The sequence below is a fragment of the Ischnura elegans genome, chromosome 1 (genome assembly GCF_921293095.1).
Source record: "Ischnura elegans chromosome 1, ioIscEleg1.1, whole genome shotgun sequence".
Lineage (NCBI taxonomy): Eukaryota > Metazoa > Arthropoda > Insecta > Odonata > Coenagrionidae > Ischnura > Ischnura elegans.
Window position 1 is genome coordinate 67,961,354 of NC_060246.1, and position 27,146 is coordinate 67,988,499.

Consider the following 27,146-nt stretch of genomic DNA (forward strand, 5'->3'; position numbering starts at 1 on the left):
CAGTGTGAGAGAATAAAAGAGAGAGAAGTGCGCGAGGAAATGACAAAAAACGAGAGAGGAAAAGGTCTTGGAGAAAGAGAAAGAGAGGTGTTGGGGAGATTGTGCGTGGAGGGAGTGAGATTGGCGGGGGATGTTCTGCGTTGAGGATTGGAAGGAGGGGAAGGAAGGAAGCGGACCCTCCCCTCCCCATCTCGCAGTGCCGGGGAGAGAGTGAAGAGGCGCTGGAGGTGGTGGTGGTGTGTTACCCCTCCGTCGACTGCTAATGGGGAGAGTGTGGGGCCTTTTGTAGTGGAGACGAGGATGAGAAGAGGAGTGTAGAGTAGGATCGGGCGTGTGCGTGTGACTGTGTTGGTGGTAGTGGAGGTGGTGGTGGTGGTATATAAGGTGGAGGAGGTTGGTGTGGGGTTGTAGAGGGGAAGGGAAGGTTCTTGGTAGGGGAGGAGGGATAAGGGAACGGAGGGGGTTTGCGAAGAGGTATCGCGGGTGTGGCGCCCTCCGTCGGGCGCGCATTTGACGTCCTGGGCGTTTGGTGTGGCGATCGGCAGGCGGTGGCTCCGGCAGTGCGAGGCGCGAGTGCCCACGTGCAATCCCCGCTGTGGACGCGAGGTTTAAAGTTTTCATTTTTCAAGTGTGTACCCTCCGTCGATTGGGTTACTTCTCCCTCGTCGTCGGGCCACCAGCTCCATCCCTCGCGGCTGGAAGAGTTACGTCGGTCATAACCTGTTATCGCATGTGGAATAAAAGGTTTGTTTTCCTAGTTTTGATAAGGAGAAAAGGGGCGAGAGTGAAATTTGTTGGACTCGTTGGGTGTCTCGATTGATATTTTGGTGTGCCTTCCTTTGTTCGAGCTTGGGAACAGTAAGGAATTTCGGTGGGAGTTTGTCCTCGCGGTGTGTGAGCTATGACCTGTTGTTTTGGAGTGAGTTTGGTAATCGCGGTGTCTGATTTATAGTTGCGTCACTTCTATTTCCGAAATCACGATGTCCTAGGTTTAAAATGAGTGATGACTTGTTTTTTATCCTTTCCCTCAAGGAAATCAGCGTGTGTTCTTATTGTTGTTATAATTCTTTTCTTCTTCTTTTCACATGCTTGTTGTGTGTTATATAATTATTTATTTTTTTAAATCCTTAGCCATTAACTGTGTAAAAGTGAAACCCATTGAAGCTACCGTAATTTTTGTATCAAAATAGAAGCTCTCACATATTATTATGTCGTTGAAAGACATCCTAGACATTGTGGGTGGCAAGTAGCCTTTTTACTATTAGGCTACTGTTTCAAGCTGTTTCTTGAGGGTTTGCATTTGGCTCTAGTAGTCATAATTCTTTGGCTATAATTCTCTTGCATGTTCATTTTTTTAAGTACGTGTATGTATTTCACACTTAATGTATGTCTTGTCGTACTTAAAATTTTGTAAGTTGACTGGCAACATTTAAGAATAAATATGAGTACATATAATGCACAGTGTACACTTTTGGAATGATTTTATATCCGAGACCAAGTGACCGTTTTCCGTTTTCGTCCTTACCATTGCCTTCAGAATTCAGTCTTTGAAAATCGTGATAGCTTCTTTTACTAATTTTTGACCGATTATCAATAATTATTTGCAAAGTATTTTCTATCTCTTAAATTGGCTGTGATAATAATATGATATTATCATATATGATAAAATGCTGATTATGCTAAAATTTTACTTGGAAATGGCGTTTCGATTGTCATTCACGCATTCACTTCATATATTTATATATGCACAACAGGAAAATTGCCTTCAAAGAGCTTTATGATGAAATATCTAACGAAGCTGTAAGCGGTATATATCATATCCTTTAAAAACAGTAATTGGCAGGAAAGACTTTACAGATAGTATTGTTTGTGAGCGATAGGAAATGCTAGAATAATAAAGGATCACAATACATTTCTCCACGATCTGTGCCATAAAGAGTTTTTTGGTACTTGAACGATTTATGATGTTTCAAACTTGAGAAGAAAAGCTCGCTTTGAGAATTTTTTGTGAAGGGTATCGCATAAAGTTATGTTTATGGTGTCCCTATTTTAAATCTATGACTTTGAGACATCATTTTTAATACACATCTCTCATGACAATCAGTGACATTTTTTTCTCTCTGCGCCGTGCGCTTTGAGTTTGCCGTTATTTAGCCAACAGCTGTTGGCTTGAAGGAATGCAATATATTGTTATGAAGGAATTCAATTTAAGTTTATTAAGTTATCGCTGCGACAGAAGATTATCGATGGCGTATGGTGAGGGTGGGTCGGTAATTAAATGCAGTTAGAGGAAAAAGGCTCCGGGGAAGTTTGTTGTTCAATCGTGGTTATACAGTACAAAAGGATCTTGTCAGCCTCAATTTAAGAGAAAATGTGAGAAAAGCAGTCAGAATATCGGGTTTAAAGTGTGATAGTTTGTGAGGGAGCAAATTTGGAATACTCTGGGGAAATTTGTTCGGAAAATAGTAGGTATTGGAAAATAAAGTTTAAACGGATATAGGAGATGGACATAGAATTTTTCATAGGTATGGTAGCTGACGCAAAAATTGTTCATGAATTTTTCCTCAGGATGGTAGTTGAAAAATTGTGAAAATTTCAGATTTCATCTCAATTTTTGCATTACCACTTGTTGGTGTCTCCCTCACAAACAGGTAATTTTGCAATATCAAGGGAAGCTGTTTTTATTATTTTGCATTAATCCGCCGGAAACAAACGGATATAATACATAAATAATGCCAATAATAAGGTGCGAAGAACATCGTTTAATTACTGCCGATTTCTATCATAATATCTTGAGGAATGCATGAGATATTGATAAAAGAGAGGGAAGGAAATAATTAGTGTAACTTGAATGCCGAAAGAAATAGTAACTATTTGGTGTGCGCCAAGCGAATTATAAAGGAAGAATAATTTACCTAGTGCATAAAAATATAGTTTCCATTACGCAACATAAATATTTGCCTAGATTACCATCTATCTATTATTCAATAGCAATCTTTGTTGTCCACCTTGTCATCCTTTTGAAAACTTGGCAGTATTTTGTTGGTAGATGTTTGAGGGAATAATCCGGAGCTTTGGATGTGTATGAGGAGATATATTGTGTGCACCTACGAGAAATATCTCTTGAGCTACTGGTGCAAATGTACTTGAAATAAATGACCCCGTGTGCCCTCTTCATCACTAATTTCCCACTTCACCTTCGCCTAGTTGCCTCTGGTTTGTGCGCATGACTGCGCTCAACATTCGAATGATACGCCACATTGCTCTTTACCTTGTTGGGCGAAAACGGCTTCGTACTTGGAATGCCAACGGTGTTGGACCAGATGGGCGGATAGCCATGGAATTTAAGGATTCCTGCCTAATGCTTCCTGCCTAAGGCTTATGCCATGAATTTCGAATTGAACAAGCCTTTCCGAGTAAGCTTTTCATTCCTGAAAATGATTTTGCATCACTAATCAGAAAGTTATTCCAATTGTTGAAAAACAATTTCTTTAGGGATTTTCTGTGTTCTACCCATTTACAGAACTTAAGTTTCGCTGGTGTTGAAGCTGGATTTTTCTTGGCTTCTCTTGCATGTCTGCAATGCCGGAGAAACTGTCGTTTTTCAAATGTAAACACGCTGACACTTTTTTAACCTTTAGTTAGACTTAGTTTGATACACAGTCAGGAACTACGGTTAACGGGAGGAATTCTTCAAATGATTGTACTCAAAATCTGCATAAATTCCGCGTAACTCTTGTCGTTGATTAAACGTTTGTGAACTATACTTCAATTTTTTGTACAATTATTAAGCTGTAGGCCATGAATAATTCAAATGATCAAAACCTTTGACTTTACATTGGTACATTTTAGTATACAACCGATTGTGCTGCTTGGAAAGGTAATTAGGAACAACGAGAACGAATGACCGACATTTAAACTACTGAACATATTATTGTGTGTTAGTTTATATTTGAACTTTTTAGTGTAGTTTGTATTTGAATTTTAGTGTAAATTTTTGACAGAAACAGTATTTTCCTAGTTAGGTAAAATATAATTGTTGAGAACGATAATTGAAGTACCTTCACTAATGTAATCCATGATCAAATTAGTTTTTCTTGTCCTTTGTTATAGGCTCATTCCATTGAATAAAATTCCCAATTTTGTGTAATGGACAACGATTGCGTGGTTATGGCAAGAATACTCTCGATATATTGAACAAATATGAACCAGCCAGGGCCGAAATTTTACCGTTCACTGGCAAGTGATCAATACTTTACAGAAAATACTCGATTAATTGCAAGTTACTTGTTAGGTATCCATAGATATTAAGAAGTCTTTTTTTGGTATTTATTCACTGCCCAGATTTAAGCAGGTGATAACTTCAAGCGATGAGTTTGCAATACATTTTTCCGTGATGCTAGTAGCTCCATAAATTTCTTCATTTATACAATATTTATATCAATGCAAGTGCTAAAGGAAACTAGCAGAGAAGCCTCCTTCATTTATTTTAGACTATACGGGAGATAATAGCTTCATATGCCAAAAAGGTACATTTTTCTCGGTATTTATTCTTAAGTGAGCGATAAAAACATAGAAATCATGAGAAAAAGGTTTTAGTGTGCTTATTAAAACGTTTTCCGGGTGAATTATTTGGTTATGGTGAGCTGTGAAAGGTTCTCAAACATTCTTGATAGACACTTCCATTCATGGCCTTGAAGAGAATCTCCATTTGATCATGCGCTCCATGGAAAGACAGTCTTTAAGTCGCATCTGGATTGAAAAATAATGAGAAATGACATTTCCCTCATCTTTTCTAAAGAAATAAATATTTGATGAATGTAGTGGCACTCAAAAGAAGGGTCTAATCATGTGGCAAAATTATTCAAATGGGATCTGTCGGTCGTTATTGATCGCTGATCAGTCTTTATATTGATATAGATACGGATTTATTTTTAATATTGAACTTCTCCGTTTCAAAATCTTCAGAGAAGGTTATATCTTCCAATAAATGAACACATATATTTAAAAATATCTTTAAAAATATGAGTCCCTTAATCTCCGTAATAATATTTTGATTTGTATTCATGGTGACAATAAAGCATTATTCTATTTTTAATGTCTGAAACAGAATTCCTTTGTCTGCATTTACTAGGATATGCCACTAGGTTACCCGTCCTTGATTCTGGGATAAGTAATCTCATTTGATCCCATATATATCCTCTGTGAAAAAAATTCTCTTTTCTAAAGCGACTACTTCTGATAATTGGAGTCACTCATATTCTTCATGGCTGTAAGGCCGGACTTTATTAGTTTAACGGTAACGATTTCATTTTTTTCTATAGGACCGAAAACCAAGTGACTACGTATAAAATATTGGTAAACATGGTTAGCAAAATGGAACGACAAAATTACGAGGCAAAAATTACTATCTGATAAAAAGTTATCAGAGTGTATTGCATGTTTAGTTATGACGAAGAACTCTCGTTGATGGAAAATATAATGTGTTATAAATGGCAGGTATCTATACAAGTGATGTAGTTAAGAGAATATAACGTGATTATTCATTGAGTAAAATAAATAAAAGAAGTGGACTTGTGTGTGTATTGGGTGCAGCAATTATTTTGTAGATTTGATTCCTGTGACCGAGGTGTTGGTGACCTTTTAATATGCATGTTTTGTCAATTTCGTTGAGAAAAGTGCGTGTTAACGGTATTTAGCTGCACGATGGCAAATGCGTCATCATTTACTACCTACTTTTTAGCCTGAACTGAGTTTTTCTCGGCATGTGGCCTATTTAAAAACAGATTTACTCACATTTGTCTGAAAAATCATTCGCTGGTTAATTTGAGTTGCATTATCGGTTTAAAAGTATGGCAAGGAGTATAAAAAAAGAAGATATAGCTTGAAGATAAGAGTGGGAGTATTATGGAAAAGTGAGGAATTCAATTTAACCATAATTCAGATATGCAACAGAAATACTTATGGTAAGCTTACTGTAATTATAACGGGAACGACCTTTTTTGTATCCAATTTCAATAAAACTTGTTCTACCTCCTATTCACTGGAGTATGACCAAATTGTTTTCTTTCAAGTACCGCTGGTAACTAGATTTTTGGTGCCATAAAGTGATATGCTTGAAGGTTTAGCATTGATGAGAAATTAGGCAGTTTTGAATCGCGTAAGAGTGTCGCATTCGAGTAGACTCGATTTTTGAAAATTTCTAATGCTATTCTTCCGATATGAGATTTCTATTAGATTACACTATATTATTTCGGGACCTTTGTTTCCTTAAATTTATGAGAGAACCGATGAAGGAGGTTTGATTTAATCAGCGTCTGCGGAATTATTAATTGATTTTTACTGATATTGCGTGTGTCCAATGATGCAAAAAATATTATTCTTCATAAGAATTGCCTGAGGCAGTGAACTTGCTATGGCTGAAGTTAGAATCGTATTGGATGGCTTGAATTTTGAGATAAAACTCCACCGCTACTAATTGATAAATTTTCTATATTTGTATGTGGCATCAGGTCTAAGATCCAGTCAGGTTGTTGTTATAAAGTTATTTTTGTTCATAGTTTTTGAAACTGTACTCAACAAAAAGTTGAGGAGGAGGGATCGTTGTTGATCTTACCAGTCGCTTTAATCCTTAAGTGACCTCAGAAACTTAGTGCATAGTACATGAGTATGATATAATTTTGTTAAATAATTATCCATCGCGTTAGAAGTAAAATGAATGTGCCAAATCAAATTTCAATTAAGAGCGTATTCCGTGTGGATTATAGTCAGTTCTTAGCTCCATCATTTGTTACTGCCGGGAAATTGGTGTTTTTGTGGAAGTGTTAATACAAAAAATTGTTATTTAAACGTGCTACTTTTTGTTTTAAAGTCTGTATGAATGCAAAATGACATTGATTATCGTTGCTATGTAGCGCCTACCTTGAGTACGGTTTCATGACAATTAAGACATACCAGCCGCGATTGTTCACAAGCAATGCAACAGCATCGTGCTAATATCGATGGTTTTTTTTTACAGCGGATATATCGATTTGCCTTGACGTTTTAAATGTAATTGGAAATAATTCCGGCTGTCTCTGAGTACCCCCAGGATGCTGACCTGTGAGTAACTCATAGTAGGAAATAAATGGCTGTGTGATTCATAAAGAATTTGTGATGTAGAAATCATGGTTGAAGGTTCATTTTCGAATGCAGAACTTTTCCAATGAGATGTATATGGACGAGTCAAAAATTTCCAAGGAAGGCGCTTTAGTTACCATTTGTGTATCATAATTTGAGCACTCTAAAATTTTTGAGGGATTAAAATTATTAAAATTATTTTAATGAGGCATTCTTAAAGTACCTTTATATAGTTATTATTCTCGAATTAATATATTCTAATGTACGTCTAACTAGTTTCACTCTTTTTTGGGTAGTGGTCTTTACGGTTTATCTTATAACCAATTGTGTGATAGCCAGTGTCATTTAATTGTGCACAGCTTTATTCCCACATTTATATCGTCATCAACATATTCAAAGGATGTATTTAATTTCTTTATATATTATATCCTTGAAAAATATAGTTCATTGGGTGCCGAAATATTTTAAGTGACCTTTTGAACTCACTGATAGATAAATGGAAAGATCATAATGATAATAAAATTTATAGGTTTTAGCTAGTTCAGGCATGCAAAGTTTTGTATGTTTTCCAAGGTTTTCTTTTCCCAAATTTTCATAATACCATTTAAAATTAATTTAATTCCCTTGCTTAGACTTGTAAAATTCCTCTTTTTTTATTTTTTGGGAACATTTTTCCTTGTTTTGTTGATAGAACATTGCTTATTGAATTTTCATTTTCATGGTAAGCTATTACTCGGTACTTCATAATGTTTAATTATGTGATGCACAATATTTTGCATCGGGTCTGGAATTAATACAAAAGAGGACATATTTTATTGGATTATTAGTTGATTAACCATTGTTAAAAGCAGATTTCTCCTGCGCAGTCCTTTATATCTCTGAATTTGTCGCACAGTAGAGAGTTATTCTCCGTGAATCATTCCTGTAGAGGTTTTCCTCTCCCAGAAGATTCGTGTGCGCGTGAATCGAGACTCAAAGACGGTAAGGCGTCTAGAAATTTTCCTATCCCACCAAATGGGACCTTCAAATAGTAACCTTAGTTCTCTCGCAGAGCATTGGATAAATTGCCTTTTTTTTTTGGATGAACGCCATCACTGTGTAAGTGATAGCGTGAGTTCAAGCAGTAAATACCTCTTGAAAAAAAGTCTTCATCGATCGATTACCAGTCTGTTTTCCCTCAACATTCCGCCGATTCACGACTATGCTCTCGCTCGAAGGTGCTCGAAATCTAACCATTGCTGTCAAATATACAGGTCAAGCCAACCTATACATATTCGAGCTGGCACAAGTTATTGCGTTTTCAAAGATGCAGAGAAGTTTTCCTCTTCGTTTTCGTGTTTGTGAGAATAATATTAAACCTGCGCAGAGAAATAGCGATGAATTTTCTTCTGCTTTCGGTCAATGCTTGAATTTTTTCATGTTTTACGTCTCCGGGTCAGTGGTGCAATAATATGCATTCTTGGTGGCCTTCCAAATATCTCGTTAGCTTCTGTCGCTTTTTCTTTCTGAAATTAGTCCATCGACTTTGTTGCCAGAGAACTGTCATATTCCATTAATAATTGCTACTGCAATCGTTTTATTAAAGTTAAAATGGTAACATTGAATTTATAAAGACATTTCATTTGTAATTTTCCATCTACGCAAGACTGTGCATAGAATTCATACAAAAATTGTCATTCCTTTACTGCCGTTAATAAATTATCTTAATTTATTCCGATGGAGTTTTTTAAATCAGTTTTTATAGCATAATTAACGATACGGGACACCTTGAGTGGCTTGAATTTTTGCGCTAAAACCTATTTATTCTTTACCTTATTAACGAATCAAAGGGGGGGAGCGGAGAATTAATAATATACACATGTATTTACAGTTGGTCCCCAAATTATCCAAAAAAGTATTAAATCAGATTGCGCGAAAAATAAATAGCATTTTTCTACAGCCATTCAGAAGTTTTCGTACTCGCCGGGTATTAAGAAAATGACACTTTTGTTGAGCGGAGAAGATTCTAGCAAATGTAAAAAGATGGATGCGATGGAAAAGTAATATCGGTAAATCAAAAAGAGTAAAAAATTCGGGAAAAAAAATTTGATGTGATTTCGTCGCTGACGATGATCATTTGTTGGCTGTATTTATCGTAATGCAGCGATAGTATTAATTTCCTTATCACTACTTACAGTTTATTCACTTTCTTTATTCGTCTTCTTAATCTTTTGACGTACAAAAGTTAGGAAACTTCCGTGTTCTCTATCTTTCGTCAAAATCAGCAACAACCCATTATTGTTTTTTGCCATGACAACTTTTATATTTGAAGTAATTGTGGGTTTTCTATTCCATATATAACATACGCACATGCGTCATATTCTTAGACATTACATACTCGAAGATAAATGAAGTTCTTTTGAGTGAGCAAAGGCTCCCTTTACTTATCTTACCTTAAAGTAAATGTTACAATACGCGTGTTGCTACGGACGTGATCTGCAGAGGAAACTATTTTGGGTTGTGCTGTTATGTCGCCGAGGCCTTTAAGAATTCTCAGATATAGTTGGACACTAGCTTGCAGATACATATGATTGTTCTTCGAGGGCAATATTGCGGTAAAATTCCCAACGAAACTCGTTAGTGTATTAATGATTCTTACTCTATTTGATTATTTTCATAAATAAAGTAGCAGAGGGTATTCATGGATTTTCAACGGTTAGCTGAAAAATGTGATTTTACTACCTTTCAAAGCAGTGGCCAATCGTTTTAGTAAGTTTAGCTAATGGCAGAATTTTTCCACCACCTACAATGTGGCCACCAGCAGTACGACCCAAACTGTGTTATCTGTTGAAGATAATATCTTGCCTCTTTATTTTTCTGATTTTGTCGTATTCTCATCCGGGCTATCTTTTCTCACTTCAGCAGTACCCATCCTGTAAAACGTATTTTGGAAACTCCTTGCCCTTTCTTTGTTGCTGAAATCATTAGCGCTACTAGTTTCTCATGGTAACACAGGAATAAGGTATATTTTGCAAATTTTATATTTTATCACAAATTGTATGAATTCTTATTTTTAATACAAGTGATAAAAACCCAAAACATTTTTACGCAAAAATCCTTTTTTAGTACATCTTAAAATTACCTCTGGAATGAGATTTGAAGGTATCATATCCAAAGAAAGTATCTTCAAAAGTTTGGGATGTATATAGGTGAATGAATGATTCAGTCAGCGTAGGATTTTAGATGAAGACGAGTAGCAGCGAGATGGTAACATATGAAAGGCCATTCGTGAGTCTGAATGAAAAATGTCTTCACTCGTGCGGTTTAGCTTTTAATAATCGCGCGAATTCATACCAAATACAAAGACTTTCACACAACTTAAGGCAGTGACAGACATAACTTCCGAGAGAGGCAATGTCCCCATCTGTCCTTGTACTGCGTAAACCCTAAGACCTTGTGGCCAGCTTTTAACTCCTCATTAAGGCTTCCCATACGGAACTTATTTGAGATGGACTGTGGCTACTTCTCCGGTTTCTTGGAGTATCGACCTTCGTAAGTAATGCATCAAATAGTGTAGGGGGTACCCATAGTACCCCCTACGATATTTTTTGCCAAAAACATCATTATTCAATGCTTTTGTTTTTAAAGATTCATTCTTTTTCACAGTCGCTCTGTCGTTTTACTCTAATACAAAAAGGTATCGGTATGGTATTTGGAGGAGGCGACCGACAGCTGAGGTCATTTGCGCCATGAGGGAAGGGTGTGGAAGGAAGGGTGGAGAGAAACCCGGCGTCGGCGTTAGCCTTCTCTTAACGAAAGGCGCCAAGGGGACCACGGCTTAACGTCCCATCCGACCGACGGAGTGTTGCGCTTGAAATGTCCTCCACACAACATTCAAGCAGGGATCGGGCAGTCTTTGAAAATTCTCTGCCACTGCCGGGATTTGAAACCGAGCCCGCCGGGTGGGAAGCCAACACTCTAGCCACCACACCAACCCGATCCCCCACAAAAAGGTATTCTTCAAAATCTAGGTAGCTGCTTGTATTTCTACCGCAGTAGGTATGACCCTTATTTTGATGGGAAATCTATTATTTAAACTCTATACCGTTTAGAAAGTGGCCTAGGCTATACGTGTAGTATAAAAATCTTATTGTTATTTTAATTTTCTCTAGGATACGTAATGCACCGTGCTAGGTTGAAGATCAACTTCAGACAGAAGAGCAACTATAATAGGGATCTAAGAATAAATTTTCTACTCAACTGCCCATAAATTGAATCATTACGACACCAGAAGGGTCATGTATTATACATGACTGAATTTAGATGGGGTGATTTTGAATATTAATAGAATACATGAAATGCCCCGAGAATCGTGGGACCCAATGTGCTGTGGAGTAGTAGGTTAGGACGAACGATTTCTACGTACATTACCTCCATGTCTCCCATCCAAATGCAATATTTATTCTCTTTTTTGAATCCATCCCATTTCCGTCGATTTTTATTGACTTCGGTATTAAAATTAGTATCTTTCATATATATTTCATCTAAATTGATCTCTGTGATCGATGGATTTGCTTTAGATCTTTAAAAATAGGAATTGAAACGAAGAGAGAATGATAGCTTACTCTTTTGTAGGTGCAATAAGGAAACTACGTCTTATCGTCATACAGAACGGAAAAGTACTGAGTACTACTAAATTTAAGTATTCTACCGTTTAAAGTGGGTTTCCATTGAGTACTCAAGAAGCATTTTGGGAGTCTCCCCTTCCTTCAAGCACTTCCACTTCCCTCTTTAATTCAATATGAGGTTTACTATCTAAAAATCCTATTCTCTTCCTTCCCCTCACTCGTTTACCTAATATTCTACCGCCCAATTTATTCAAAATCCCCTTCCCGTTTTAAGTACTCTCTCCATCCAAAACTTCTCTCTTCCGCATCTCATCTAAAAGCTGCCTCTCCTCACCCACCATGTCTAGCACTTCGTCGTTCCTCCTCCTCTCCTTCCACTTCACCGTCTCCATTATTTGAGTCTATATTGCCTATATTTTTTTTTAGTTTAGGAAAGTGACAAATTTGACTTCATAAACGTTAGAATTTTAAAGTTTTTTTTTAAGAGGATGACATTTGTCGAAATCGTGGCAAAAACGGAAAATCTTCCGAGGTTTTGCTGACCCCATGCTCTTAAAGGCTTCCCCCAAAGGTATGGGTCTCCCTGGTGTATTTACTTTGAGATTTATTTTTGAAAGAGGAGAGAATTTATATTTTCCCGAATAAATATATTTGAATTAAATGAAGATACAATTCCGGGTTCCCCAAGAGGAAAGCAAATCCAAAGATGCCGCTTAAGTCCGACCTCTTGAACGGCCCAAGGCATATATTTTCGTTATGGTGATCCGTTTGCGAGGTAAGAATGGAAAGATGAACTGAATTTCGTCCTTTTTCACCTTCATGCTGCAATAAATCCGTGACGTCTCTTTCTTTTCGGGTTTTCTCAGGGGCATTTTCCTTCTTCCTCCCCCTCTCGCACTCCTTCTTGCCTGCCACTTCCTTCGTCCAGGATGCGGGCACTTCAGACAGAATCCCTCACATCAATCCCAAGGACAGGAAAGAACGATTTTCTACTTCTGCGTATTCGACAAAGATAGGGTATCCGAAATCACATGGCCTACTCTCTCCCGTTTAATTTTCAGTGGAAGGGAAGGCCGATGGTTAGGTAGTAACGTTGATTGGCCGATTCCGTTATGCCTGACGTGGTAAGTTTGTTTATTTACGTGAAAAATTGATTTCATCAAATTTAGAGCTAAATTCGTGCGTGGATTTCCGCAGCGATGCTCATGATGACTGCCAAATTTCTGGTTCTTCAGCCAAGTTTGTCATTTGCGATCGACAGCAGTTTCAAAAGCCATCCTGATTCCGTAATTAGGTCGAAGGAGAGTCTTGATTTTTTGCCGTGAGTCTTGATTCCTCATTATTTATTATTATTATATTAATTTTTTTATTTCTTATATTTTATTGCTATTTATTATTATTTTTTGTCCTACCGAAAGACTGAAGATAGTGGCAAAAGCGTCTAGAGAGCCTATGTAATCCAAAAAAGACCAGATAAGCCCTGGAAATCCACAAAACTCATAATATAAACATAGACTATTGCCACCCAATCAAAAACGTGTGGATGAGAGTACTGACCAATCAGAGCTCAGGTGTAGGACAACCATTGGCAAAAGCGGCTGGAGAACCCGAAAGTCATGACAAATTTAGAGCTACTGTTGGAGAAGAGGTATAGGATCAGATTAAGATTTAGGGGCGTTTCAAAGCAGGGGATGAGAGGGCAACCGTCGCCCTCCAAAATTCCCTGGGATAATGAAAACTTAGATTGTCAACAATATGGTTTCCCAAGCAAGTTTGTAATGGTTCCCCAAGAAAGAAAGAATTGAATCCATACCTGGTTGTATTAGATGAATTTATGGGTTTAATTCACTGAATCTTTTTAGTTCTAGCTATGAAATTGGCAATGATCAGACGGCGCTCGAATGTATTTCCAAATTCATGCAGGCTTCTATGAAAGCGTGATCACCACCATTGATATTTCAAAAAGTATATTTTGTATGCTGTGTAAGGAGTGGTATAAAAATTTTCCAATTTTTACGTCCAAAGTTATTATGGGGAAGCGTAGTAGTCTAGTAAGTAAGACCTTCGGCTGTTCATTGAGGGATCTCGGACACCCCCAAACAAATCCTCGAAGTTGGGGGTGACCCAGGGAAAGGAACTGATCACCTTGCCCTGAATGTGTGGCTTAATTCGGGGTGAGCTCTACCCTCACCTATCCAGCCCAACCTTTGGGTTGAATCACTAAGTAAAAGAGTGAAGCTACTAATGAAAGTACAGTCATTGTAAGAAAACACACCGACCATTGCTGTTCTGGCGAGCGAGGAGAAAAACGGTCAATTTTCAAATATTCACGTTGATGTCATCAGATTTCGGTTACTGCGTGACCAAGTTAAGCGCTATTTTAAAAGGATCTTTTCTGACGTCATCGTTCGACCATTTCCCCTCCCCCCAGCCGAATTTCCGCTCTCCCTCTCCCCTCTCCTCCTCCGTGCCGATACTTTCCGATCACGTCACCGATGCGGTGGCGCGAGAGCAGGGATTTATTCTGGTGTCTCACCCGCGCCAAGAAATCTTTATTCTCGCTTTCCGACTTGTAAGAATTTTAAGAGTCACCCACTCACACCGCCGCGCTTAAATGGACGGCAATGAAGCGGGAGCGGTGGCGGGTGCCTCGGGCGACGATTAATCTTCAAGGATTCCAATAAGATTAAAGGCACATAGTGGAGGAAGTTATCGAAAATTTCTGCCACATTTATTCGGTATAGTCTCCTCAATCCACGTTACTTCCGAAAGTAATCGATCGCTGGTTGTGAAGGCTATTCGGGTGCTCCAGTGGGTAATCTCCTCCACGGCTTCCGATCAGTGGCGCCGACTCCATGGGGCTTGAGGGGGCCCGAGCCCCCTCAAAAATTCGTTATGGGTGTGAGGAAAAAAGAGTCAGGCTTGTCGATTTTCCCCGGAGTGTCCAGATATCGAGATTAGAGTCCTCAGTGTTCTAATGTTGATCATATGACTCTTCTAAAATGCTTAAAAAACTTAAAACTCACTGCTTATAAATTTCCCGGGGAAAGATCCCCGGTTGGGGCCCCCCCAATATTTTTTCTAAGTCGGCGTCCCTGCTGCCGATGTTTCGGGTTACGAGTTTCGGGTTATCCTCAGGGCTGAACCATTCGATTGTTCCAGCAATCGTTGGAACTAGCGTGCACTCACACAACGATGGTTAAAACCTGTGCTGCCCTCTAGTGCTGACATCTAAAGTGAACGAGAAATTGACGGTTAGCGATGCTGTTGAGCTATGCAGGGTCAAGATATTACTGTGGTCTACGAGTATTTCACGAATAATTTTTCTTCCGCCCTTATTCTTCCTTACTTGGAAAAATCCATGAAAAACTAGAGCGAAGGGAGCTTCACAAACCTTTGGTCTTTCTCTTGTCGCTTCCTTTTCGGGTTTCCCAGTGCCTAACCATTGTAAAGTGGCTACGTTAAGAACTACGTGAACTATTGTTGGGACATGCATTCACAGGACTAGTTCTGCCAACTATCGCTCGGACGATCCCTCGGACAATCATAATCTGAACGGGGCAATTGCCTCCCGAATAGAGACAAGTGCACTTTTCCTCACTGTAAGGATCGCTAATGCGGCTCATCTCTTCCCAGCCATCCCTCACGGCATGGGGTGCCTCCAAGAGTTTCCTATCCTACTTTTCGTATTGTTTCCTTCCTACTCCACGCTGTTATTATGCCTACTCTTTCGGGCGACTTTTTTGGATCACCATCGCGTGATTTTTTTTAGATGAATTCTTGTACTCCTGACAAAACCAAATACCTTATATGGAAACCGTTCCCGCTACCATCCCAAAAAATCACCCGATGGCTATCCGTAAGAGTCGCCCTTGACAGAAAATGGTTCAGCCCTGAGAATGGAGTACTACTCGTAAACCGAAACGCCGGCATCCGTGGTGGAGATTACCCGGTGGAACACCCGTACAGCCTTCACTACCAGGATAGAATGCATTAGATCTGTAATCGATCGCTTTTTATTAAGTTTCCCTTCCATTTGTCCTAGAAGATATCTTAAAAATTTTACGAGAGTATCAGGGTTCCTCACTTAACTCTGCTCTTCTCACAGCTAATTGTCATGTATATATATATATATATATATATATATATATATCGCTAGCATGGATTTCCAATGTTGGCCAATACATTTTTTAGAATTGGATATGGAAAGTTGAAATTTTCGATTATTTAGCTTTAAATTATTATTAACGGGAAAATTTCCCTAAACTTGATTTTGCTGGGAGAAAACCTATTGTTTATCAATGAGAAATTAATGATGAACAGTGATTTTAATAATACAAAGTCAATAAGTGCTTTTTTTCATCGATTAGGTGCCTCACACGCTGCCCACTCATGTTATTTTCTATGTAACGGGCAACTCGCAACTCATTACCGTCTTTATTCCTTTTCTGTAATTAATGATCGTGCCAGACCTTCCTCGATTTGGTGGTGATAGCTTTTCGCCACTGTCACAGAGCTAACATTGGGGCCATTTGAGTACCATTGCTTATTCATATAAACCTGTAAGTTTAAATTTATGATCTGCTTAAATAGCAGGAAATTGAGCAATGAGCTTGCATATTTTCACATTTCAATTTGAACAGCCGTATCTCGCGGACGCTTGAACAGTTTTACTTGCTTATTAGCTCTTCCTCTGGCATGTAAATTTGAGTACGTGCATTTCCGATTCAAAGAAGTGCATTTGTTTGTTTTGACCGTTGCAACCAGGACAGACGTTTCATTTATCGGCGACCGCATTACGCGCTCAAGTTTTTTTTTGCCTGTTCGACGGAAAAAATTGATTCCGCGGGTTCATTGGAGTCGAGAGTAATCGAATGGACGTTTGAGTTGCCTCCATGTCTCCATTATTATTTGAAATCCTTCCTGAAAGTTCTAAAGGTCAAAAGTTATTTTTTATTTTTATTTTCATCGTGACAAAGCCAAATATTATGGAGACCGTTCCCCGCTCCCATCCAAAAATCACGCGAGGGTGATCCGAAAGAGTCGTCCTTGACAGAAAATAAGCATAAGTACAACGATTTGCTGGTTTCTAAACGACGACAAGACGCAGGACGAAGGGAGGGGAGACGATTAGTTGTCCGAAAGAGGGGATGGCTGTCCGAAATGCAATCGAATTTTCGGGGGCTTCGCTTTTCGGAAGTGAGTGGCAGTTTATCGCAGATCAAACCATAGTCGTCTGGCGTTTTGTGTTACGAGGAGGAGGAAGGATGGAATTAGAAGTGGGATGGGATGTCGAAATCTCAAATGTCATATAAATAAAAGCACTAGATGCTGCTACGCAGAGGTTGAAGGCTTAGGATTAAATTTAAAGCTTCGTGGCTTTGTAAGAAGGCCGATATTGCCATGAAAACAAGGAGAAAGCGAGTAGAGGTCGAAAGTCTCATTCAAAACAACTTAAATTGAGCCAGTTTGGCGTAACTGTGGAGTTGAACACTTTAGGTGAGCGTCTACTGGTTCACAACAGATTAGAGGCGTATCTCGACTAGGAATGACTGTTATATAATAAAATATCAAGATACATTGGAAGTAGCGATAAAAATAATAATACAAATCGACAGAAATATGATGAATATGAAAGTTTTCTTCACGTTTTATATCCGGTTTACGCTTATATCGGTGGAATGTTTCACTTAAAGGACTGGTTGATATCCAGTCAAGTCACGCCAAGCTAAGTTGTTTTGAACTGATTGACAAATCTAATGATAACAAATAGCGGAATTTCAGGCATTTTGCAAGTTCCAGCCACCTTTTCAGGACATTCCAAGTGTTAGGCGGTGGGCTATTTCCCTTCCCTGGCGCTTCTCGCGTTTCCAGGATTTTTAAACAATAGCTACAGGTGTTTTTGCGGTAGCTTGTCACATTCACGGGGAAAATTAGCATTGCTTTAATCCAAACATGTATTGATAAGCGGACCCGGGTGTCAGCACTGTAGTGTTGCCATCATCTCGGTAACATTCGATCAGGTGGCCGGGTACATACATATACAATAGGAACGAAACCCTTGGGTCGGGTTCGCAGGATACACTCCTGGAGCAGGGACTATAAGCGATCAGCTTTTCTCCTCTGCTACCAGAAGGGGAAAGACGGGAAGGAACAAGGAAAGGAGGCGCCGCCGCGATGAGAGCCCGACGACGCCTCCAGGGGTAGGACGGGGAAGAAGGGGAGGGGACGAGGAATCCTGCACCGTCACAAAGGCGGGCAGATCCTACCATCAGCGAAACCAAGCAGTACGCTATTAATATTCTACCAATTCTAGTAGATTTTCCTATGAGGAAGAAAAATCTATCGATCGAATCGGTAGATTACATACATATACAGTTGGAGCCAGTGGCGGATCTATGGGGGAGGGGCTAGGGGGGCTATAAGGGGGAAAGAATCTTGTTTTGACTTGTCATGCTATCGCCAAAGATAAGTTGAAATTCTTAATCCTTTGAATGAAAGGGTCGTAGAAAGATAGTGACGACACTCGTTGCTCATGCCCGATGATCTAAGTCGTTTCGCAGCAATACCTCGATTTTCAGCGACCGAATTGCATTCTGAGATAATGATATGATGAGGTCACTAGCTTTTATAGCGAGCGGTTATTTGCCATTTTCCAGCGAATGAATGGCTATATATGGAATAGGACTGTGCGCAGCCAACACCAAAAACTAGTGCACGCTGCGGTCTCTACTCCGATCTGAAAATAGCTGAAAATAAGATCGTATGTCTCCCTGAATCTCACAACACTAGGACGCTTAGTCAATGATTCATCCTAGTTTTGCACTCATTGTTGTTTATAAGGGCCCCCGCGCACTGGCAACTTTTACAAAGCAACTATTTAGTTGCTTTGTGGAAGTTCAAATGAAACACTCGGCATTGACTGTGGCCGCGCACAGGCGGCTTCTAAGTTGCCGCAACTGCCGTGTGTTTCTTAGGGACTTCCTCAAAGCAACTAAATAGTTGCTTTGTAAAAGTTGCCTGTGCGCGGGGGCTCTAAGTCAATTGAATCGTGCATTTCCAGAACGTTGTAGATGCCAAAATTGCAAAATATTACTTTTCATACCGCAACACGTTGTAAATGTGAATAAAATATTTATTTAAAAAAATAAGAGACACAATTTCTACTTCAAAGATAATTCAATGTGCTATTCACCTACTTCATAATATTTTTTCTTTACGAAATAAGTTAATTCTTTTTCCTGTAAAGTTTGCTTTTGGCAACGTTTTGGGAATTCACGAATCAATTTTCAATTCTCAATAATGTCGATTGCCGGTAAAAATACTCCCGGACGTCGCCGCCGGGGAATTTGTACTGTCGGCGCACATACCTAATGTTGAATGATTATTTCGTTGAAAATCGTAGTTTCATGCCTGAATTTCGAGTTCTTACAAATGCAATGATTTAAGGCCGATTAGACGTTGAACTCCCTGTTCCCTCTCTTTCTTTGAGATTCTGAGACTGCCAACTCATCAGAGGTAAAATAATGTTTACCTGGAGTATGAAGGGATTTTTTTCCCAATGTATAACCATAGATAATTGTTCTCGACCTTCTGTCCTGGTGATGTGCTGGTTCAGATGATCCATGCCGCCATCGATTCAGAGAAAGAGATATTTGCCGTCTTCAGGGCTCGTTCTGATGACGGTTGGAATGCATGCTCCTGGATACTTCTGCCCGTTATCAGTTCAGTGCTGGGCGCTGTAGCCATTCAATCAGGTTGGTCAACCTAAGTGCAGCGAGGCAAAAAATCAGACTCTTGCGTCGCCCATCATCGGACTGACGCCTGGGCAGAATCCATGATAAAATATAATAATAATATCGTTTATTTTCATAGGCACTGGGGCCCATGAGAAAATATAAGTACATTTTTACATTTCACATTGAGATAGATAAATAAAAGAAAAAAGTAAATAAATATATATACATATACAGTCAAATGTGAACAGTGCATATCGCCTAGTGCATGAAAAAAACAATACAATATTTTCAACAAAAAAATAAATAATCGCACTTAGATATAACACACTAATTACAAAATTTAAGGTGACAAAAAAAAAGAAATATGAACAAGAGATATGAACATAAGAAAGTAAATATAAACAAGAAATATGAACATAAGAAAGTGAATATAAACAAAAACTATGAACATAAGAAAGTGAATATAAACAAAAGAAATTTAACTTGGGGATAAGGAGGCATTCTTCAGAAACCCATATGTGCTGTGTTTAAACCTATTGATATTTGTACTGCTTCTTATTTGGGCTGGGAGAGAGTTCCATATTCGTGAGGCGGTTACTATGAATGATTTGTTCATATGAGGCGTGTGATGTTTTGGAATATGGAGGTCAATGTTATGATTACGGGTAGGTATATTATGAACCTCAGATTTTCTAACGAATTTCTCGTACAAGTATGGCGGGTAACCGGTCGTTAAGACACTAAAGGCTATAGTTATCATGTGAAGGGTGCGACGCTCTTTATACTTAAGCCAGTTAAGGCGGTTGTAATAGTTACTAATATGGTCCCTCAAACAAATTTTACGCCTCGCATAATTTGTTTGAGGCTTCCAGCTAAGGGTTCGATCGAATATGACTCCAAGGTTTTTTACCGTTTCCTCATAAGGTATATTGTGGCTACCGAGTATTATTTTTGGTAGATTTTCGTGGTCTAATTGGGAAAAGAAATAATTGCTCCCTATAATTATTGCTGTTGTTTTCTTGTCATTGAGAACCAAATGATTGGCCTGAGCCCAACTGTTAATTCTCTCGATGTCCTCATTGATAAGTGCGATTGAATTAATAATACTGGACGGCGATGAATGACGATAAATTTGAAAATCGTCGGCGTAAAGGTGGTAGTCACAATGCATGAGGACATCAGGGAGGTCGTTTATGAAGAGAGAAAAAAGAAGTGGGCTAAGAACTGAGCCTTGTACCATCCCCACGGGATTAGGGATCCAGTAATCCAGTAATATAATGCAACAATAGTAATTTCCTCACTATTATGTTACATAACTCCACTTATGACCATGGTTTCGACACACTTATGTCATTCTCAAGGTGATGAAACTGGCACTCTTGCATGTATATATACCAGCGCCAAAATAGGATGAGGGGGTAGTGGCGTGAAGTGGCGTGAAGAAAGTGAGAGGGGGAAAAAGTTTGAGTGAACATATGAAGGCTAATAGGGTGGTTTCCCTCATCAAAGAAAACGAAAGGCATTGATTGCGATTCGTTACCCACCATTAGTGTATTCATAATATACAAATTATTTTGTTTTAGAAATACCGGGTTAGACGAATGGCAATGGTCCATTTTTATCCTCATTTGAAAAGGGCCAGATTGGCGCCCATGCGATGCCACTCCACGTGACGTCACAGGGACCTAGTTACTATACGAGAAGATAGGAGTTATACGTCGTCTGAGGTTACCATTGCATGCATGAGGCGCAGAGCTCAGGGAAACATGTCTTAACAATCACTTATTAAAACTGGCTAAGGTCGGAAAGTTTTCCTCGTTTGATAAGTTATTAATAATCCTTATTTAAGCCAAGCGCTACCAGTCAGCAGGGTACTAGGCTAGCCGCTAGCAGCCTGCGTCGTATCAGCGCTAAGCCTCGCCTCAAGGTCACCTCGCAGGGCGGGAGGGGGAACCAGAAATACGTCACGCGGAGAGACTTCCCGACATTCATACTTAAGCGTCGCGTTTTCGCGCGCTTGAAAATTTTCACTTTTCATTTAATCGCGAAAAATAGATATCGTCATTTAAAAATCTAAAAGCGTGAAATACGTACTCCAGGAGTAATAATCTTTCGATTTAGGCAATAAAAAAATAATAGGAAACCACCCTATTACGTAAAAGAGACAACAAAGAGGGGTGTGGGTGAAGTCAAGGTCTTTTTCGTCATTGGGACGCTTAACTTTAATGGATGTGAGTCAGGACATAATAAAAAACCGTTACGAAGTCCATCCGAGCTATTGACAATTTCAAATTTTACATAAAATCAAATTAAAACCCTTTGTTATTACAATGTAAAATATCTATTTCGAAGTTGCCGAAATGATTACACAGGCAAGCATAATTTGCAAAACTACATTTTCCGTCATCTATGCATACGTGTCTGTTTGTTTGTCCGCTATGCGTTTCCATGCGGCTGCACGGATTGCGGTAGAAGTTAGTAAATAGGTGCATCTAATGCTCTCTCACCACGTAGTGATGCTTTTGGTTGCGTGCGACCCGTCCTTTTTGTCGTTATCTCATCACCGTTTGTTACGTCACGTAAAACAACTTCTGCAGTTGGACATCTTGCACGGTAATCATACATTTGGATACGCTCAAAGAGGAAAGATTAAAATCCTATATCATGAAATCCAAGTTCCAAGTTTCTCACTTCTGTGGGTACTGTCCTTCCAGGCAACCAATGGCCTGCTATTTATGTATAATACTTCTTCTATATTCCTCCACTCTGTATTTAACACGTCTACCAGTCTGGCCAACGTAACAAAAACCACAGTCCTCACACTTGGCCAGACTGGTAGACGTTTTAAATACACCCTGAAATAACGTAGAAAAATATCTAAAATAGAAAAACATATTTGGAATAAATCGAAATTTAGATTTACAAAAACTACGATTTTAGTCTAAATAATAATTCCACATTAGCTATGTGCACCGACAGAAGAACATCACCCATACGGAAGCCTGAGAACAGTCTTCGCCTGACGTTTGGGTCAACGAGAGAGGATAGACGGAGGGAGAGTATGGTTGGTGGCATGAGGGGAGGTGGATCCCGATGACCTCTGGCCCGCCCGCTGACCCTTCCCTCCCTCGTATACATGCCCGCTTTTCGATTGCTTCCCGCTGTTCGTCGGAGGCTGGGCTCTCTCTCACGATTAATTCCTTGCATTTCTCAGTTCGCGCGGCGGCCAATCCGTCTCCTCCTCGTCCTAATTAATAGCGACGCCCCTTTTCCCCTCTCCACATTCCTCGACCGGGTCTTCTCTCTCTCTCTCTTCCCTCCTACGATCCGCTTCCTCTTTCATTTTTCTTCCCGTCATCCCTTTCGCTATTCTCACGTCTTCTCCCTTGTACAATCCCGCCCCCCACCAAAATTGACGATCCGGAAATTGGAAAAGCGAGTGCCACTACCAGTTAGCGATGCCCTCATCCCGGAAAATCGAGTTAAACCCACTCTGTAGTTTCCGTTCCAAAACGCTCATCCTACTTTTTGAGGTAATGCTCACATCGGAGTGGACGAAAGGGATGGTAGCCAATGCTAATGTCACAAAATGTCAAATTCTTTTTTTTCTTTCTGGGCTGCGGGAGCTATCGCCGATGCTTCGCAATTTGTTATGATATCATCAACAGAAATGAGGTGATATAACTTGCTAAACGTTGGTGGCGTACTGATCACTTTTTAACTTACCTCTGAAATTTTTTTAATGGATATAAATAAGGAAAATATCTTTTATTTTTGCTCGAATGTACATTGAAAAGCGGAGAATGGTATTGACACGAGAAAAAATTAATTTATGAGAACTAAATTTTTAAAATGTGCCTGAAGGTACCGGTTACTTGAGTGGCAATGTCTTTGGAGTTGCGATACGCTATTACGTCGATCGTCTCACCACCTTACGCAGTGCATTCCATTTGTTTTGCGTTATACCACAGCTGTGTGTTTGAATTATATTACTGCCAGTCTTAAACTTTTTGAGATATTCAGAAGAAGCTATTAAAAATTGTTTTTGGCGTGTGAGTTTTTTTCTTATGAATTTGAAAGCATGAAATATCTGAAATCAATTTGAATGCACTGTAAGTAGGCATATACTATAACATTTATTTCGTATGAAGATCTAGTCTCTAAAATATAGTTTTCGGCATTTCTCAGACAGTAGAAAACGGCTTTTCCAGTAATATTATGTCTATTTAAAGTTTGCGGAATATGAGAACCTAAGAAATGAATTCATTAACTGAAGGCGTTTTTGCGTGCGTTAGCTTGAACTACTTTTCTTTTTCTGTAACTTCAAACATACTCAAGTTAAGGTTAAGGCTGTATCACTTGACGTTTAACGATAACCTAACATCATAAACCGACCCTAACTACGTAAATGATGGAATGCGGAATATGCACATAGCTGGCATCGAAAACATACGCGCCAATTAAGGTGAGATTCGAGCCAAGACACCTGTTTCCGCTCATTAACGCAGTTATCCGGTTACTCTGGCGCCATGGCAATGTTGCGTCTATCATTAGGCTTGCGAAATAGTCCTGCTGGGTCAAGAGGCCCTCCAATCCTCGTTCTTCCAACGATTTTCCGTGGATCGCGCCTCATCCCGCCGAGCTCGAGTTTTCCTGCTTTCGGTCGCATCACTCTCCACACCCTCCTCTCCTTTCTCCTGACAATCCATTATTTCGCAAGCTAGGGGAATCTCCATTCTCATCAGCTCAATGGATAGCCATCGCCTCGGCTACAGCTGCGGAATGGCCGACGAAGCCAGCTTTATCTTTCCTTCTGCTACAACCTTTCATTGAGATTCTCTTCCTCATCACCTCTTTCGGAGTAAATATAAACTGGAGAGGTCGATGCGGCTGCGCAGTATTCAAACGGCAGAGGTCATCATTGAAGTGGCGTGACTTTTTATCAGGTAATGCCGAAATTTTGATGGAAATATAAAAACCAAGCCAATTGTTTCGATTAAAAGTTTATATCATTTATTTTATCCAATAGAATTTCAATTGGAAGACTGTCTTCAATAGAGAAATTAGCTGCTCATAAATTGTTCCTCGAAATAAATTTATCACTGCTGTTCAAAGGATGATCATCATCACTGGTCAACAATCCTAGGATTGGTTTAACGCAGCTCTCCACTCAGTTCTCCTATCAGCTAATCTTTTCACACCTACGTATTTCTTCTCTTTCACATCCTTCCTTACTTGTTGCATGTATTTTGTTCGAGGTCTTCCTTTTCCGTTCTTGCCTTCCACTTGTCCCTCGACGATTGTCTTCATCAGGCCATCATATCTCAATATGTGGCCTATAAGGTTGTTCCGTCTTCTTGTTAAGGTTTTCATGAGGCTTCTCTTCTCTCCTACTCTTCTTAGGACTTCCTCGTTAATAACTCGGTCGATCCATTCATCATTCTTCTGTAGCACCACATTTTATGGATGTAGTACGTGGTATCCTCAGACAGGGGTATGATTTCGAAGTTTTCAAATCTTGACCGAATATTCTGGAGTTAATATTTATTATTTCCTGTTCTTCATCTGGGAACGTTGATTTCGTTTAAAATGCCTAATCGGAAGAGGCACAGTGTGGTGCTATCATACCAGCAAGAATAATGGGCTCTTTTATGAAAAATATTGTTGCATCACATAGATAACTTATGAGTAGCCCCGCATTTCCTTCTTAGTATGGGACACATCCCTAGGATTCTCACCATTAGTCACTTTTCCATAAAGGAAGACTCGCTGGAACGCCTTGAAAAAGTGTGTTTTAGTGCCGTGTAAGGCTGTTTGGTAATAGAGTGTCAATTACTTTTATTGGTTTGTGAAGCGCCCCAAAATTGTGTGTGTAAAATTATCATTTCGTTTTTCAGAATTAAACATTGTAAGGCACTTATAAATTCTACACCCATTTGTCACGGAAAATGCTATCCTGCTTTGATGATTCAAAAATACTCGTATGTAAGATTCTAATACGCCGTCATAACTATCTAACGATAAAAAATTTTGTTTAAAAAAATGTTATTATGACCAGAATCTAATTCTGAAACATGGGGCCTGGTAATTTTCTCTCATCATAACGATGAAAAGTTTATATTCCTATCAAATTTATCTTCCTACTGCAAAAGTAAATTCGTTTCTTAATTTTACTTTCAATCTGTTAAATACAAGGTCCCCATTATTGTTCTTCTTCCATTACCTATATTACACTCTCAAACTGCGCAGTCTTCAGTTGGCCTACATTCGGCTACTTACAAAGGATACATAATTAATCCAATCCCAGCCTCTGTTTGCCTTGCTGAAGTTTCTCTACTCCTTCAACGCACTTTTTCCCTTCCCTACTCCCACCCATGCGACCCGTGACCTCTCAACTTACTACCGTTTGTCACCTATCTAGGTAACGGCCACGACATGTATTTTCTCTTATTTAGGAAAAACGTCTTTGAAACTATCCATTGCCTAATAAACGATTTTAATATTTACTATTGAAGATATCTTCTCGGGTTCTCAGCCAGGTTAATTATTTAATATAATCCGACGTTTCGAGAGACGACTTGTCTCCCATCTTCAAGGCCGTGTTACTCTTTGGAAGTACAATTTCACACATTGAGAAGATTTCATCAATATCCATTGCCTACCTTTTTGAAGCTATCTTGATCTTGCAGCAGTTTCAGAGAACTCGCGCGAATTCGTGAAGAACTGATAAATTGCCATATACTCCAGGTAAAGATCTAAGATTGAATTTGATGTAGCCATGGAATGGAGTTCCTCTTAGCATTACTAAATTTATGTGTTCTAAAAGTTCGTAGTATGAGGTTTTCGTCATAAATATTGAAAAACATTACAACTTACAAAGTTATGGAAATGTTTTTCGTCGTTTTTGTTTGCTCTTTGCTATGCACGCTTAAGTTAGCGATTAAGAATTTACCGTCAGGGTACAAGATATTTGTGGAATATCTGGAGTATCAAGGTAAACTGGAGAAAGTGGTATCGAAGAAGTAGTACACATCTTTAAATGTATGTCCACACCTACTTTAATTTAGCACTGAAACCCTGGGACTGATAACAGCAGTGTTTCATAAAGGCTAATGTTAACGCAAAGGTGACAGATGAAGTGGAATATCTGTAAGTTATGATAACTTCAGATATATCTTGGGAAGCACGTGTAAGAACCATTTTTGGTGGAGCCCTGAAGAAGGAAGGAATCGTGCAGCGCGTTGTGGGAATGTTATAGGTTGAAAAAAGAAAGAGAGGTGCTATTTCGCACTAGTCAGGTCACACCCTGAATACGTAGTAAGCATGGGATCCATCTCAGAGAGACTTTATCTGTGAACTTAATCAAGCACAAAGGAAGGCTGCGCAAATCGTGAAAAAAACTACGAACGAGCGAACAGAGAGCGACCCCTGATCTTCCTAATATACTATCAATCATCACGTACCAAGGTAGCAGCCACAACATCTATCGAAATATGCAGTTTTTAAACGAATTTGGCTGGGAGCCGATTGACACTCGAGGGCTACGTGGTAGGCTTAGATTGCTTGAGCTAATAAGAGAGGATATCTTCCAGAATCACACGGAGAACATCATCTTGGGACCTCACTAAATTGCTCTAAAAGTACTGCGATAAATTAAGAGAGACATTTTGCCGAACGGATA

At 39.2% G+C, this 27,146-nt stretch overlaps 1 protein-coding gene across 1 annotated transcript in view; it reads left to right on the plus strand.

Moving 5' to 3' along the window:
* Positions 1-503: 503 nt before the first annotated feature.
* Positions 504-27,146, plus strand: part of LOC124162794 — a 409,880-nt gene continuing 383,237 nt past the window's right edge. Inside the window, exon 1 of the mRNA XM_046539452.1 lies at positions 504-744. The gene's annotated coding sequence lies outside the window, so the exon portion shown is untranslated. The remainder of the gene's footprint in view (positions 745-27,146) is intronic.